This window comes from Saimiri boliviensis, chromosome 12 (assembly GCF_048565385.1).
Source record: "Saimiri boliviensis isolate mSaiBol1 chromosome 12, mSaiBol1.pri, whole genome shotgun sequence".
In the NCBI taxonomy this organism is placed as follows: domain Eukaryota; kingdom Metazoa; phylum Chordata; class Mammalia; order Primates; family Cebidae; genus Saimiri; species Saimiri boliviensis.
In genome coordinates, this window is record NC_133460.1 from 57,863,154 (window position 1) to 57,880,778 (window position 17,625).

General features: G+C 52.4%; 1 long non-coding RNA gene across 3 annotated transcripts in view; it reads right to left on the bottom strand.

Annotated features, from left to right (window-relative positions):
* LOC141580601 (uncharacterized) overlaps positions 1-17,625 on the bottom strand; it is a 290,797-nt gene that overhangs the window by 4,883 nt on the left and 268,289 nt on the right. For all 3 annotated transcript variants that reach the window (XR_012512852.1, XR_012512853.1, XR_012512851.1), the window contains exons 3-4: positions 1,870-1,942; positions 968-1,108 (exon numbers count right to left, since the gene is read on the bottom strand). This is a non-coding gene — a long non-coding RNA (uncharacterized LOC141580601). The remainder of the gene's footprint in view (positions 1-967; positions 1,109-1,869; positions 1,943-17,625) is intronic.

The window sequence follows — 17,625 nt, forward strand, 5'->3', positions numbered from 1 at the left end:
AGGGAAATGGAGACTCACCAGTCAGTGTGGAGGGGTTACAAAGGACCGTCCACACTGTGCTGTGGGTATGCAGATGAGTGGGTGACCAGCCCTGTGGTCAGCGTGGGCTGAGATGAAGTCAAAGGAAACTTCTTGGAAAGCGGCTTTGGGTCAGGCCTTAAAAAAGGAAAAGCAGCTCACAAAGCAAAACCAGGGCAGTGCAGCAAGACGCAAGGGCCCAGCTCAGGTATTATCAGGAGGCATCCTGCGCACGCAGCAGAGGCCAGAGGTAGTGCAGAGGCAGGAGGCCATGTACTCTTCGCCTATGGAAACTCCAGAGTAGTGTGCCCCACCCTGCATCCTTATGAGGCCTAACAACCCCCAGCAGACACCCAGGCTCAGCTTTCATTTCCACCTGGTCTCCCTCCAGGACCTGGCTTTTAGCCCTTTGTTGCCACGTGGTCAAAAGATGGCTGCTGTAGCTCCAAGCATCTCATCCATGGGCAATTGAGGTCCAGGCAGGATGAAGGGCAAAGGCAAGGCTAAAGGAAACTGTCTGCCTCCTACTGTCCCCTAAGGTCCCAGAGAACCTCCCCTGGTTCTCACTGACTCTTCTTGGAACCTGCCACCCTTGGCTGGGAGGAAGCCTAGGGGAATACCTGGCAAAAGGGATTAGAATTACCACGATTGGTCTACACTGGGACTGGGCAGGGGCCGTGATACAAGAGTCCTCTGCCCACCACCCAACAACATCAAGGTTGTCGCAGCAGGGAGGACAGGTGGCTGGAAGGGAAAGTAAGGAGCAGGGCAGTCACATGTAGGGTGGGTGTCAAGCAAGAGGCTTGGGGTGGCTTGTGCGGTGAAGCAAGGTGGGAGGAGGCTGGGGTAGGCAAGAATTTAACTAGAAAGATTAGAATCCAGGGCTTTAAATGGAGGGCAATCCATCCACAAGGTCTGGGCTTGAGGTTGACAATGTCTTAAAACCAACCCTCGGCCAGCAGTGAGAACTCCTGGAGGTGCACAGGCTCCGCCATCAACTTCCATCTGTGTCAGGCTGTGGGATCCCTGAGGGTGACGGGCTGGATCTTATTCCTTTTAACATCCCTAAGTTCCTTCCACAATGCTGCGCCTAGCAAAAAAGATTGCTGAATGAATGAATAAGTGAACGAATGAATGAAGTGCACAGCCTCCCCAGCATCATTCTCTCCTCTGTATCATGGGGTCAATAGTAACAGCTCCTAGCTTGCAGGGCTGCCATGAAGATCAGATGAGTTGATTGCTGGGGCGATGCCTAATAAACAGGAAGGCTGCTGTGGGCAGATAGGAGGAGGCAGTCCCCCGCGGCGCCAACATAGGCCCCCGCCTGCTGGAACCACTCACAGCCTGACCACACCGAGCAGCCTGGAGGAGGCTGCATGGCCGCCCTGGATTTTCAGAAGAGGAGGCGAGGAAACACCTGGAGCAGCCCAGAGGGTCCTGCCAAAGACAACGATGGGAGAGTGATGAGGATAAACAGCTGTCTGTCTCTGGTAATGCAATTAGGAGCTAAAATATTAAACACTTTACGACAGGACATACATCTCCCGCATAACAAGCTGCCTCTTGCAAAGCAGGCATTGTCCGAGCTGGGAGACTTGCAGGCCTGGATCTCAGACCCCGACAGCCTCTGCCGAGGGCAACAAACCTGCATGCCATCATCATTTTGGAAGCTCCCTACTTCAGCGGTGGGGTGGTGAGGATTGTCAACTTCACAATCACCATGTGCTGAGGTGCCGCTAGCAGGAACACTCAGGAATTTGCACATATGCCGAGGCACTTTCTTCTCAAGGAAGAAGTGTGGGGTAGAGGATACAGAAGGAAGCTGAAGTTCACAGATGTTAAATAACTCACCATGGCCACTCTTCTCACAAGAGGCAAAACTGTCTGCCAGCTGCTGTCCTCTGCGAGAAGCCAAAGCGTCCTCCTGGCCATGTGAAGAGAGAGATGGAATGGGTTAGTAGATGTAGCAGATGGGGAGTATGAATTTCAGCGTATCCCAGGATGGCCCACAGAGCCAGTGCACCTCTGTGGCTCTGCTGTCCCAGATGCTGAGACACATGGCTGTTTACCTGATCTGGATGTGAAAACACCCAGATTTCTGGGCCATTTGTGTCTCAGGACAAGGTCTAGCTGGCCACCTCTTGACTTTATGGTGAATCATTGATGCTCTAATGAGTTTGAGTTAACACAGATTTGTGGTACTAACAGTGGAATTCCAGGAATCATCAATTAGAACACTTCATGGAACTTCCAAAAACATACTTCTTAGGCAGCCAAGCACTTCTCGGCACATGCTTACAGGGTGCTGTCTGTGTCTCAGTCTAGCCTGCCCCCTAACCTTATCAGGGATCGAAAAAGACCGCACAGCCCTCGTGCAAGGTGAGATGTTTGCCAAAGCCCTTTCCACGTTCATCACCTCATTTTCTTCTCATAAGAATCTTTTGAGAGAGATGCAGTTTCAACCCATTTCATAGATATGGAAACTGACATCTGAAGGGTGTTCAAATGGCCTGTGTGGCTTTGCTGAGCTCTTGCTACTAGCTAAGCTCTGACTGTCACAGTGGGTCTCTATCCTCATGGAACTTCTGGTCTAGCTCAGAAACAAATCAAGAAGCAACTACATATGCTATGGAAAAGAAGAGGAAGGAGGTGTTTTAAGAGAAAATAACAAGAGGCCTAAGTGGGTGGGGACAGTTGTCTGAGGTTGAGACAGAGTCGAGGGAAGAGCACTTCGAGGAGAGGGAATAGTGTGCAGGAGCCCTGTGGTAAGAAGGCCCCGAATGTGCCTACTGCTGACAGGTGGCCCTGTGGGCAGGGAGGTGAGCAAGGCCCATTCCTTTGCAAGAATCCTTGCGATGAACCATGCCTGTTTGCCTGGCGCTGTGTTCCAACTCAGGGTTTCTGACTTCAGTCTCCAGCCCTCTCACTGCTCTGCAGGGCTTGGTCAGCCCCGGCTTTGGGCGCCGCCCCCATGCTGCAACAAGGAGCCCCCTTCTCTGCCTGATCCTCCCCATGTGCTGGGATCCCCCCAGAGTAGCCCTCTGCTCCCTGCCCAGTGTGGTCCCTTCTTGAGACCACCCCTTTCCTGGAGGCCACAGGCAGCATTCCTAGGAGCCAGGGGTGGGGGCAGCTGAGGGCGGCTGTGCGAGCTTTCATGAGCATTACATCTGGAGAGGGAGACGGGAATGTTTGTGTCTGAAATTTAGCTAATATCCCAGGAATTTCTCCCGGCGTTTCGGAGAGTTCCTAGGGGGACTGCAAAGCCAGGATGTCTGGGTTCTGGGGGCAGACCGGCCACGCTCAAAGCCTCTTTGTCTTCCTGGCTCTGCCTCTGCGTCGACCTGGCAGTGTGTCTGTGTATTTTTGCGTGTATGTGTCTGGGCGTTGAAGTGTCTCCCTCTGCGTGTATCTCTTTCTGTCAGGGGTGTGTATGCATCTGTCTGCATGCATGCTGGTGTGTGTGTGTGGATGTATGTGTCTTTGAGTCTAAGTGTAGGTGTCACTGTGCAGCTGTGTGCATGCTGGGGTGTGTGTATGCATGTGGATGTATGTGTCTCTTGAATCTGGGAGTGGGTGATGCTGTGTGTCTGTGGCTGTGTGTGCTGTACTATGTGCATGTTGTGTATTTGAGTGTGGATCTCTGTGCATGTCTGTGTGTACCTGAGTATCTTTTCCTGTCTGTCTTTCTGTCTGCATCATGGTGTGACTCTGGAATCTCTGTTTATTGTGTCTGGAGCTCAGTCTCTCTGGGTATCTGCCCTCGAGTGTCAGTGGGTGCCTGCCCATGTGTGTGTGCAGCTCTGGCATCGCCTTTGACAGAGAGGCAGGAATCCCCCTGGGTGCCGGGACTTCTGTTCTTGTCTTTCCCTCACCACCCCTGGCTAGGACTGGGCCCCACCCTCCTGTTAGTGGGAAATCTAAGTGCATTTGTGTCAGAGGTGACTGTGGAGGTGGGGGAAGAGTGAGTGAACGGCAGTGGGAGGTGGAGGAGAGGACCGGGGACGCGGCTCCTCTGTGTGACTGTGTGTTGGTGCCTGTGCCTCTGTACACATGTGTGCTCCTCTGTGTATTTGCCTCTGTGCCTATCTGTGTGTGTGTGTGTGTGTGTGTGTGTGCGTGTCGCTGGGCACTTGGTCTGTGCATTTCTGTGTGTGTGTATGTGTGTGTGTGTGTCAGTGGTTGTGCACCTATACCTGAGTCTCTGCATGTGTGCATGTATGTTTACGGTATATGAGGGACCATCTATGCATATTTCTGGCAGGGAAGGGTCCTGGCAGACCAAGCCTTTCCTTCAGCCCCACCACAAAGAAATGATACCCTCGAGCATCACAAGGGTTCTCCTGGGCTCTGTGCAGAAGCCATGCCCACCCTCCCATGCTCCCCCCTCCACCCTTTGTGCTTTGGTCACAAAGCATTTTGCACCACATCTTCCAACTGAGTCTCCCTCTAGTCCTGCTCCCCAAGTCCACCATGCCCAGCTGAGCCTTTCTCACTTCCCCACAACGTACTGCCCTGGCACCCCACCCCCAGTCCTACCCACATCCACGACCACAGCACACTGCCCAGCGTGTCTCATTGCTCCCTGTTGAAGACTCATACAGGGCTCCCCCTTGCCAACTAAATGGAGCCAAACCCACCTGCCTCTGCCAGAAAGTCCCCCTGGATATCTCAGTCTAGGGGAAGGCTTTGTGCCTCTGCGACCAGCACCCCTTGGGCTGGAGGAATCAGCCCTCCCCACCCTAACTCCTCTCTCCCCGTATATTGGAAGGGGTGGTGCAAAACTCAGCTCTGGAAACATCTCTGAATACATCTGAAGTCAAAGGCAGGTGGGAGGTGGGAAGGAGAAGGCTGAGGAAATATGCCACGCTGTAAACATCTCAAGCACTTGGAGAGTCTCTGTATACTTTTTATTCTTTATGTGGTGTATTAACTTTCTAGGGCCATTGTAACAAACAACCACAAACTTAGTAGCTTAAAAGAGCAGAAATGTATTCTCTCATAGTTCTAGAAGCTAGAAGGCCACAATCGAGATTTTAAAATCTAAGCAGAGGGCTCCACTCCCTCCAGAGGCTCCTGGGAGAATTCCTGCTCTCTCTCCCACCAGACGGTGGCTGGTGATCCTTGGCGGCCCTTGGCTTATAGACGCGTCTTTCCAATCTCTCCCTCCATCTTCTCGTGGCTTTCCCATGCCTCTCTGTGTCTTGAAGCTCTCTCTCCTTATAAGGACACCAGGCATGGGGATTAGGGCCCACCCTACATCTAGGATGACCTCATTCCAAGATTCTGAACTTCATTACATCTGGAAAGCCCCAATTTCCAAATAAGGGAGAATTCACTCACAGGTGCTGGGCGTTAGGAGTTAGGCCTATCTTTTGGGGGGACATAATTCAGCCCACCTCATGCAGTTCTAGTGTTGGGCACATAATAGAAACTCAGAAACAGGTTTTTGGCCTGAGCAGCTGATGATGACAAGTACCAGAGCCACAAGAACTGTCTGGGTTGGAGGGTGCCACCCACAGCTGGTGCTCAGCCATCCCACATGCTCTCCATAGAGTCTGAAACACCTGCAGGGGCAGGCAACGCATCACCCTTGAGTGTGAGGGTGTGGGAGGGAGCTGGGGTGAGGGCGAGGCTGTTGGGGAAATACGGGAGGATGGTATGTGCACTCAAAGCTGCCTCTCCGCTCTCCTGAATACTTCTGAGGGTTTTGGCGTCAAAGAGCGGATCTTGGTGAAACGAAGAAAACCGCTTCGGGAAGCAAAGACTGAACAAGTGCTTCCAGGCCTTCTGAAGCCAAGCTCCCTCCAGAGGACTAACAGTGTGGTGGCAGAGCCCTGGCCCACGGTCCCTGCTCTGGTTTCTAATCCTAACCCACACTTACGACATAACCTGAAGTGAGACCCTCTGGCTCTCTGGGCGTCACCGTTCTGTGGTGGAATCTCATTGTTGTTGTTGTTGTTTGAGACAGAATCTTGCTCTGTTGCCCAGATGGGAGTGCAGTGGTGTGATCTCAACTCACTGCAACCTCTGCTTCCTGGGTTCAAGTGATTCTCCTGACTCAGCCTCCTGAGTAGCTGGGATTACAGGCATGCACCCCGACGCCCAGCTAGTTTTTTTTTTTTTTTTTTTTTTTAGTAGAGACAAGGTTTTGCCATATTGGTCAGGCTGGTCTTGAACTCCTGATCTCAAGTAATCCACTCAGCTCAGCCTCCCAAAGTGCTTGGATTACAGGAGTGAGCAACTGTACCTGGCTGTGGTGGAATCTCCTAATGTCTCCAGGTTACCGTGAGACCTAAACGAACCTATGGGCCTGAGAAACTCTGTACCTGTGAAGCCCAGTCCTGTTTTCCTGGCAAAGAAAACAGCAACTTCTGGGGCACAGCAAGAACAGCAGCCAGGCAGTTTGCTTTATATAAATTTTTAACCCCCAGGAAATCTAAAAGCAGGCAAGCAGCATTGCTGGGCACCTGCTATGTGCCAGGCATCATGCTGGGCCATGGCCTTCACTATCTCATTTGCCGGTGCCACGGGGCCTGCCTGCATGGCAATGGGGTTAAAATTCCCATGAGTTTTTCAGAAGACGAAAGGGAAGCACAAAAACCGGCCAAGGTCACATCTCTAGAAGGCTTCTGATTGTCTGCAAAGAAGTCACCAAGAAAAGGGTTGAGGTGAGGGCCAGGATGATGGAGGGGCAGGTTCGGAAGCCGTTTGTACATTATGAGACTTAAATAGAAGTTTTGGAGTCAAAATAAATAAGTAAGCAGCTGATTTCCCTGGAGAAGACTCAGGCCACCTTTTATTATTTCATTGGCTCAGGAGCCAAAACAGCTGCATTTTATCATTCCTCAGAAATCCATAAAAGGGATGGAAAATGCTAGTGCTTACGGGGAAAATGGATGAGCATTTAAATTTAATTGTGGCCCCCTGCTGCCTGTGATGGGCCTGGAGATAATGCCCACAGGCCATGGGATTGCCCCTGCAGAGCAGTGGAGAGAAATAGTTTGCATCCAGAGGAGAGTCCAGCCTCCAGGCCCACCCTGACCACCCTTGTCTCTGGCATCCTGCAGCCTCCATCCCCCTTTCGCCCCATTCCTAGGATGTGGTCCTGAGTGCTTCTGTGTGTTGTGTGTCTGGTCATCTGCCCCAGCCTGGAAGCTTCAGGTGGGCTAGCCGGGTTTCCCTGGCCCCCAGTGGCCATCCCAAGCCTGCACAGTCGCTCACATGGGAAGCTTCCCTTTCGTCCCTGACAGTGTCCTTGCCAGGCCTCTCCTGCTCATCCTTCTTGATGTAACAACCAGGCTAGCTTCAAGACCGGGCTCTGGCCTCAGTGCTGACTTGGTGAGTCACAGGATACCCACGTTGTTGTTCATGCAAGAAAATCAAGGGTTGCGGGTATGCAAACGTAACAAGCATGATTCAGGGGCCTGCGATCCAGTGCTTCCAACAAGCTCCTGGGTGACGCCCATCCGGATGCTTTGCGGACTGCAGCCTGATGCTCATGGCTTCCTGGGGCCATATGCTTCAGTCAGAGATGGGCAAACTGAGGCCCAGAGGGGCAGGGCGTTACCTGAGGTTACATTACGGGAGGGAGAGGAGAAAAGCTGGACTCCCACCCCTGCGCTGCTCTCTGTCCCAGGATTCCAAACTCATATGCTCCAGGGATTGAAAAGCAGAAATGCAAGGATACAGTGAGCCAGCTTCTACCCCGCTCCTGTCACTGTCTGAAGGACGGACCATGCAGGTCTAGTGACCGCAGTGCATCTGATGCTCAAGAGAAGCTGGAAATGCAGAATTTCACATACCTCCCAGTTTTAGATCTTTTCTGGTCAAACCAAACCTATTGGCAAGTCCAGTGGCTCTGGAGTCCCCATTTGAACCCTGCTATTTTCCATCCCGGGAATGCCAGCAAGGCCACCTCCCCCTCCTCAGCCTCCCGCCCAGGCCCCCCTGCATGGCCTCGCTTGCTACATGTGGCGTGGACCCGGCCTTCCTGCTCCTGAATGCTGGTGCTGGACCAGGTGGCCCCAGCCCTGCTCAGGAGAGAGGCCTGAGGCCTGAGAGGCAGAATGGAAGAGGGAAGTTTAAGGGTCTGACAAATGTGGCTGCCACCACTAGCTCTGCATGCTCTCAACTCCAACATTCCTCAGCCTCAGCTCCCTTATATGAGAAGTGACGATGGTCATGACAGATACCGCAGAACCTTTGGGCACATTGACCAAGATCAGAGGCAAGTCCCTGATGCAAGGCAGTGTCTCTGCCAACTGGGCCTTCTGCCCAAGTCCCTGCTCTTTCTGATAGGTTCTCTGCACACCCTGTCTACAGCCAGGGGCTTTTAGGTGCTGCAGACACTGCCCATGGTCCACTTGGTACTAAAATTCCTCTACCTTGCCTGGGTCTCCTCCCTCGCTCCCCTCCTGATTTCCTGTTCCATTTTCACCCAAGCTCCAGACCTTCCGGGAGATCCCTCCCTCCAGAGCAACAGCTTCTCAGCAGGCAATGTAGGGATAGAAGAGGCTTCATCTTAAACCTAAGCTCTGCTACACTGAACATGGCTGCCTGGGGCAATGTGGACTGAGATGGGCTGAGGTCCGCACTCAGAGTAAGAGGAGCAGCTGTGATCAGTTAGTGACGTCTGCCGTCAGCGTGGCAGTGAGGAGTGGTGACGGCGCATGTGCACTGTGCAGGCTACTCACCATCTCTTGCAGGATCCACCTGTGAACCAGGCAGCTCTTCCCAATCTGCCTTCTTATTCAGACTCCTTGAAACCCCACCGTGAGCTTGGAGGCAGTGCGTCACATAAAACGTGAGAAAATTAGGGACACTGGGAAGTAAAGCAACTCGCCCAAAATCCCAGAAAGCCCAAAAGTTGGACCAGAGCCTGGTTTTGCCTAAGCCCCTTCCCCTTCCTTTGCCTGCTGGCTTCGTTTCACCCCCATCCTGAGAGTACCCACTGTCTGGGGACAAGGGTGTCACTCGGCATGCATGGACCTTTCCCGGGTAGTGTTTGGGCCCTGACTTTCCTATCAGAGAGAGCTCAGGCCTTGGTGGCTCCGGAGCAGCCTGTGTGACCCTGGTAAGCCCCTCCTGATTTTCAGGAGACATCGGTTTCCCCATTTCCAAAGAGTGAGGAATGGTGCCTCCCACCAAATGAACGGCCGAATGGACAATCTGCCAGAAGTTCTGGCTACTCGGGAGAACTGACCCCGGCTGTTTCTCATAGAAGGACCTCTGACTCCTCTCCAGCTTCCCCATGGGCTGTGGCTCATTTACAGTCCTGTAAACAGCCCCACATGGAGAGCATCCTGACCGTCTGCAGAAGGAGAGGAGAGCAGGGACCTCACACAGGCCCACCCCACCACCATGGGATTCTGCCAATCCCACCACCAGCATGAAAACATTCCCATCCCTGAGGACACAGAGCGTGGCCAGGCCAGGCCCAGGCTGTTCTGTCCCAGGGTCCAAGGTCAGAGCCCTCTCCTGCCTGCCTGGTGACTCAAGCCACAGCCTCTGCCCCTTAAGCCTCGTCTGGTGGCACCTGCCCCATGCCACGTCACCTGGAGGGAGAAAGCCGGATGAGATAACGTCTGGCCTGGGATCCGGCTGCAGTGAAAGCAAAACTCTTTGCACACACGGCTGAGCCTTCACTTATTTATTTATTTTTGTTTGCAGCTCTCAGCCCGACTTGGCAAACCAGGTCATGACGGGGAGAAGCTCATGTCTGTCTTGCAGCCTGATTTCCAAAGGAAAGGCCCCGTGTTTACAGTTCTGGGGTTTCCCAGCAAAGAGTAACACTCCAGTTGGAAGCTCATGTGGCCAAAGAATGTCTCTGGATCAGAGAAGGGTAACACACCACCCAAGAACGCAGCTCTGTGGGAGGTCCTAGGAACAGGGTTGAAACAGCAAAGGGGAAAAAATGTACAGCATTAATTTAGCATCTACTGTGTGCTAGGTAGTGTGCTAGAGATTTCATCTCAGTTAGCTCATTTATCCTGAAAGCAGTCATACTGGACAGGCAATTGTCACTCCCATCTGCACGGAGAATTTGTAAACACCATCGGTGCTTCAGGTGGGCCCCGGGCAGAGTATTTTTAAAAGCACCCCAGGAGATTCTAATGGGCAGCCGGGGTTGAGAACTGTGGCCTTAAGCAGCGCTTCCCAAACTTAAATGTGCATAGCAACAAATCTCTTGGATCTTATTACAATACAGATTCCAATTCAGCAGGACTGGGCCGAGGCTGCGTTTCTGCATGTCTAACTTGCTCCCAGGGGGTGCCCAAGCTGCTGGCCCTTGGACCACACTTTGAGGACCAAGGATGAAGCATGTAGACTCCACGGCAGTATGACTCACTGCTGCATCCTGAGTGCCTCCAACAATGCTAGGGCAGAGTGGCTGCAGAATAAATATTTGTCAGAGGCATTAAGAAGGGAACAGGGGAGGCAGGCATTGCGTGGCTATCATGTGAACCGGGGGAACTGTGAGCAAGGAACTTAAAGATCTCATTCACTCCGATTTTCATGTGAAAGATGGGAGCAATCCGATTTTTAATTCCAAGGGGTTATTTGAAGGATTAAATGAGATGGTGTGCAGACTGGTTATTAGATGATATCAAAAATGATTGTTACTTTTTTAGGTATGATAATAGATTTTTGGTTTCAGTTTTAAAATACTTCAATAGCAATACCTACTGAGATATTTACAGGTGAAATGATGCAACATTGGGGGTTTGCTTTCAATAGTCCAGCAGAGAATGATAAAGTGAAGAAGAAAAGAAGACAGAAAGGAGGGGGAAGGAGGAGAAAAAGAAGAAACGCAGAAGGAATGGATTTAAAAACAACAACAAGTGGTCAGGCACGGTGGCTCACGCCTGTAATCCCCGCACTTTGGAAGGCCGAGGCAGGTGGATCACCTGAGGTCAGAAGTTCGAGACCAGCCTGGCCAACATGACTAAAAACACAAAAATTAGCCAGATGTGTTGGCAAGCACCTGTAATCCCAGCTACTCTGGAGTCTGAGGCGGGAGAATTGCTTGAACCCAGGAGGCAGAGGTTGCAGTGAGCTGAGATTTTGCCATTGCACTCCAGCCTGGGCAACAAGAGCAAAATTCAATCTAAAAAAAAAAAAAACAACAACAGATGCCAATCATTATTGAAGCTGGATGGTGAGAATAAGGGTGCCCCTCACTATTCCATTTTTGCATACATTTTCCATGCTAAAAAGCTAACAATAATAAATTTAAAATGTGGTAAGGCAGGCGACATGCAAAGGCTCAATACACAGTAGCTCCTGTTGCTTTGAGCAGGCTGTGATCACCAGGCACTCACCAGTGCGCCCTCCAGCCCTGAGTCATGGGCGCTGCACCCCAGCATCAGAAAGAGCAGTGACGAGATTTGATACAAGGTCTTCACAGTGCTCTACCCACAGCATCGCACGGCTAAGAAGCAGGGTTAGTTTACCTTCCCTAACAATTAGCAGCCATGGTGGTGGCAAAAAGAAGAAGCATTATGGAATACGATGTCAGGCCTTTTGCCTGCATTATTTAATTACACAATTTATTTACGTAATTTAATTACATTAATTAATTACATTGTTTCAGCCTTATAAAACCCTATGAGGTAGATGCCATTCCTTCCACTTCCCAGGTGAGCAGAAGACTCAGAGCTGAGGTGCCCTGGCCGAAGGCACCCTGTCTGCCCTGGACACCTCCAGCATGCACGGGCGACCTCTGCATTATTTAATCTGTGACTTGCTGTGGTTCTGGCATCTCGCTCCTGGTCTCAGCTTCTGAGGGTGCATCCTGCCTGCCCTGCTCACTGCTGCATCTCTGGTGCCTGCATCCACAAGATAGACCCTCAGGCAATAGCTCTTGCCTGCCCGCCAGCCGGCCGCTGGCATGGGTGCCCAGGCACACGAAGGGGACAAGTGCCCCCTCTCTTCCCCTCCCTGTCTGAACCCAGCAGGGTGGGATTTCCGTCCTGGGACTGGGCTATTATAAGTACAGGGCCGTCTGCTCCCCTGGGCTACACACCAAGTCCTGCTGCAAACTCCAGCATGAATGGCAGCCATTCTCTGCCCAAACTCCAGCTCACTTCAGCTGTGTAGTCTGGGAAGGAAGACTTCGGCCTTCCCCAGGCCTGTAAATACCAAAGCCACACACGCAGCAGGGCTGCAGCAGCCAATAAATCTTGGCCCCAGGGTTCTCTTAAAGAGGCAGAGCCCAGGACTGACACCAGGCCAGGCCCTGCCTGGTGGCAGCCAGCACGCCATCCACCTCCCCATGTCCCAGCCCCAGGATGAGGACAGATAAGGCAAACATGCAGCGATCACTCTCCCCATATGCTTGCTTCTCTTACTTTTTCCCCCTCTGCTGCTCACCCTGGGGATAGGCTAGCAAGTCCAGTGGGAATGAGCGTGATGCATTTTCTGGATGTCAGAGCCACTGGGCTGGTGCAAGAGGCCGTGTGGGAAAGCAGAGGTCCCTTTGGCTGTCCGCACAGCCAGCTGAGGGCTGCAGAGGTGGATAGGCAGGGTCAGGTGAGAAAATAAGCCCAGCACATTCCACCCCAAGCAGGCATCGTGGCCACTGAGGAGGATGTTGAGATCCACGGTGCTGAAGATCAGAGCTGGACATGGCCTGAGGGCTGACCTCCATGCCACACCAGAGAAGAGGGAGACATGTGAAGTCCAAACAGGCAGGCAGCTCACCGAGGGGACCCAGGGCAGTGCCAGGGCTACACCTTTGCTCTCCATAAGGGGTGTCTTTGTTTGTTCTTTGGATAGGATGTATCCTTTTATGAGGAGGAGTCTGGTATTTAATCACATCCTCCTAGAAAAGGCACGTTCCGTTTCTCCTTGAGTCTGTTTCCCATGCATTTACAAATCCTCCAGATAAGTGTGTTTTGTCTTGGATATCTTGCCTGGACACCTTGCTCTGTGTGGTGCCCCTGCAGCATGCATCCTGGTGCGTAGTCTGTGTTCCCGCTTTGGCCACAGATGGCCCCGTGGAAGAATTGGTGCTGGGGAGAGGTGGCTCTTGCCCCAAGGAAGCGCACAGTTTGGGTGGAAGCTGCAGACCCCATCCTGCCCAGCTCTGCACCCTCTGGCTACCTGAGCGGGGTGCTGGGTAGACCCGTGATCAGAGGACAGAGGAACCTGATCAGCCCAAGAGAGTATGGCAGGCTTCTCCCACCAGGAGGACAGATGGGGGCCAAGTGAGAGGACAGGGTCAGTCAGATTTCCAGGGTCAGAGCTGGAGGGCAGGACACACTGGGAAGAACAAACTCCTCATGCCAAAGCACGAGGGTTAAAAGATTGTGCCAGCAGAGGAAGGAGTGGGGTACAATGCAGCCCTATCCCTGACCACATTTCAGCCTGACAGTCCATCCAGGATCGGTGCCGCCTTCCACTTTCTCCACTGAATCCCCGACTCCGATTTTACAGATGAGCAAGCTGGGGCCACCGTGAGAAGAAAACTATCCAAGGTCATCTAGCTAATTGGGGTCAAACCAGTTCCAAAATATTGTCCCCTTGGTCTTGCTTTGGTTGTGTGATTTTATTGTCCCTGTGGAGGCAACTAGCGACTGTGGGAGTGGGGATGCATTTGCCAGTGTTTGGAGGAAATGATTAACTTCTGACCTGCTGACCTTGGCTACCTGGTGCCAGAATGTTAGGCACCTGCTGGTCACCTGCACCAGGGAGGGCTTGAGAAAGGGCCACAGGCTTCCACCCCTGCCCAGGCGAGCTGCATTCACTCTGCACCCCGGACCATGGCCTGTCTAAACTGGGAAGCCTACTAGAGCACCTGTCCCTTACTCAAAAAAAAAAAAAAAAAGCACTGAGTCCCAGAGAGGGACAGCAACCAGCCCGAGGTCACACAGCTACATGGACACATGCACAGATGCCCCCAGACAACTGGGCATACTGCAAGTTCTTGAGGACAGAAGAGAGTACTCATCCACCAAGAAGCCCAGGGTGGCAGTGGGCTCTGCCCAGCCTGTACCCTGCCTGGCATGGTGAGGAGGAGCTGTAGGGCATGGGATGCTGTGATGCACTAAGCACAAACCACCCCGGACGCCTGGGCTGGATTTTCATACCTGGCTCTCTTCATTCCTCAACTACAGCTCTGCGACGCAGGCATTGTCATGCCCATTTTACAGGTGAGAAAACTGAGGCTCAAAATTATACAGAAAGATTATGGGTTTTAAAAATAATACAGCCAGGTTTCCAGTGAGATCGTCTGACTAAAGTTTATGTTTCTTCTCCTCCTCCCTCCCCAGGCAGTCCCTGCCCTGTCAGCTCATGTTTTAGGGAGGGTGCCCCACACTCTAAGGGCAGTGTGAAGCTTTCATCTGAGTCCCATGCTGGTCCCACTGAGAGATAAGGGTGTCAGGGTCAGGAAGCCCAGTGCTTGGGCAATCCAGCAGCCTCAGAGAGGAGGGCACTCTATTTAGGTCGCAAGGATGGGTAGGATTTGGCAAGGTCCCTTGAGGACAGCACACGGGAACATATTTCCAAAAATGATCCACCCTGTATGCTCAGAGGCCCAAGGAGAGAGTTGAAGGTTTGGTTGGGAATTCTCTGGCCACCAGTTTTGGGTTGTCTCCCAGTGCTGGAGAAGCCAGATCCCTCCAGTCCGAATCCCTCTTCCTCCCTCAGACATATCCACCCCAGTGTTCTGGAATCCTGTTATAACACTTAGGGACCAGCTGGAAGGCATGTTCCCAAGAGCACAGAATGGAGCTAGGAGATGGCCACCAGGATCAAGACCTAGCTTTGACTCCCAGGGGCTGGGTCAGCGTGGGTAAGGCACTGACACCCTCAGGTCTCAGACATTGGTCTTATTCACCAGACACTGGTTCCCTTCCCGGAGTGAGGGGAACGTGGTCCAAGCACACTGAGATGGACCACTCCACCCTCACAGCTGTGGGCATGGAGGTCTCAGTGCTGGTCCTGTGGTGTCTGCTTCAGCCTGCTTCACTCCATTGTCCCCATCGTCAGGCAGCGTCTGTGGCCCACTCACCGCGTCTCAGCAAGGGCCCGGCACCGTGCCTCATATGAGCCCAGGCAAGGTCTAGGGAGCATCCAAGCACTCCATCCTGGAAGTGCCAGAGTGCAATGCAGGGTTGGGTCACCAAGGGCTGGTCCTCCAAGGAGGGTCCCTAAGACAGAAATAACTCAGGAAGCCCCATCCTGAGCGTCCCTGGGTGCTGCTGCTTGGGCCACCACTGCCACATGGTGTTGGTGTCAGCCAGCAGCCTATGAAGAACCCTGTGAGGTCATCAGGAGGTGTGTGAGGCTGTGGGCAAAGCCCTAGCTTAGAGTCAGATGGGTGTGTGGTCCAAAACGGGCCCTGCTAGCCACATGTAGGTAGCAAGACATTATGCATTCCTTCTCCATGGTGAGGATAACAAGTGTCTTCAGAGCTGTTATAGGAATTAGGAGCAAAACCAACTACAACAATAACAGTAGCACTCCTTTATTGAGATCTGACCATACGCCAGGCACTGTTCCAAACCCTGTGCATGCAGAGGTCTTCTGATCCTCCCTAGCAGCTCTGTGAGCCAGGTGCTGGCAGGACCCCTGTATAGTTGAGGAAACTGAGGCATCGTAAGTGTAAGGAACTCATGGTGCTCACACAGATGGCTGCTGGCAGAGCAGGGCTCCCGCCCAGACCTGCCAGCGGCTGCCTGTGCTCTTACCCAACACCTGCCTTGCAGTTGGTGATCAATAAATGTATCAATAACTCATCATTACTTCCTTTCCCGATGATGGAGCGCAGGCCCCCACGAGGCCCGGGGCAGGAAGCGCTGTGAGGCCACATTCCTGGGAACCAGGTCCACTTTGGCTGGGGGGCCTGGAGGTGGCTGGGACACCACAGGCTCATTCCAGTGACCTCTGTGATGGCTCTAAGGACAGCATGCCCTTCTCCACCCATGGCCTCTGCAACAGACACAGGCCTGAGGTTCCAGGTCTCAGGAGTGTCCAGTTGCGAGCAGGAATGGCCAAGTGGAAAAGCAGTCCAGGTCTATTTTGCACCTAAGGCTCCAACCCTCCTCTGCCCAGGATGCTGCCAGGGGGGATTATGCCACTAACTCTGCCTTCTTATGGTCTGTCTTTAAACATTTTAGGAACAGGAGGCCATCCCGTGGAGCCTGTGGAGGTGGGAGTGAGGATGGGGCAGAGTGGGAGGTGAGCGAAGTCTTTCCGTCCAGCCATCCCTTCCCAGGCTGGGAGAGAAAGGAAGCTTTCAGAACGAGTCAAAAGTGAACAGGCTCTAGGGTGACCTTTTGGGTTCTGTGTCAGCAGAAGGTGTCCCAGGACTTTCCTCTTCCCTCTATCTCTGTTTTTACAATGACATGGAAGCATCTGGAAAGGAGAGAAAATGTCCTTTGATGTGTGGGCATTTTCTTCCCATGTCCAGGGAGATTTCAGCTGTGACAACAGACTCCATCCACGGCCTTCCCAAGCCTGGGAGTTTCTCCTGAATCCAGCAGCAAATAACTTTCCATCGCACCCACCCACTGGACGGGAGGAGGTGGCGCACACCGTTTTTCAACCTCAATCGTGCTTCATAGCCCCTCGGCTAGCACTGGCCTTTTACTGCTATCGACTGATTAATTTTCATTTAGTCAACTTATTTCTAGGCTTACATAAATGCATTTTAAAAGAACATTTTATATCATTATCATAAAAGAAAAGCTAGTTTTTCCTAAAACACTGAAACGACTATCTGTTATCTTCTGTGAAATGGTTCCTAGCGTTGCCAGAATCACCCTGCTCACCACAGGGAATGCTGCTCCGGCTCAGCTCTCCCTGCCTACCTAGTCCATCCCTCTCAAAGGTTTGCTGTACACGGCATCTTAAGGCCCTTCTGTCGTTTGCAGATCTGCTAATCCCGGGCCACAGACTCCTCAAGTCCCCCACTGCACTGCTCCTCCTCGGAAATGCCTCTAGCACCAGCCAAGCTCAGCCATGGAGAGTGCACCATTGGTTACCGGGAGCCCTGTGGGCAGCTGGGGCATGAGGGGAGTGAGAGGTGATACCTGGTCACTTGCTGCCACAGCCACATGCACAGCCTACCTCCATTCCTGGGACATAGTCAGGAATTCACCTTCTAGAAACTATTTCTCAAGAACGAAGTTTCGCCCTGAGTTCCAACTCAAAAGTCCTCTTCCTAAGCAACTGAGATGCCAACTCTAGAATTTGCTATGCCAACTAGATTCCTCCATGGTGATCCTTGTCAAGTTTCATTATTTATTTCGGGTAGGGGAGCAAATTATCCTTGGTGGTTGTTTCCCTTTTACCCCTCTTTCCAATTCCCTTCTAATTGGGGGAGGGAGTCTCCTGTCCTGCTACATCATGCTGCCATCTCTCCAATGCCACTGTGCATAGCAAGGACAAAACGTGCTGGTTGTTGTGGTCGGAACGTGTCCACCAAAATTCAGACATTGAAACCTAATTGCCATTGTGATGATATTAACAAGTGGAGCCTTTGGGAGGTGATTAAGCTGTGATGGTCCTCATGAAGGGAGTTGGTGCCTTTACAAAGAGATGTGAGAGAGCTGCACCTCTTCTGCATGTGAATGCAGCAATAGAGGGCATGTTGGAAGG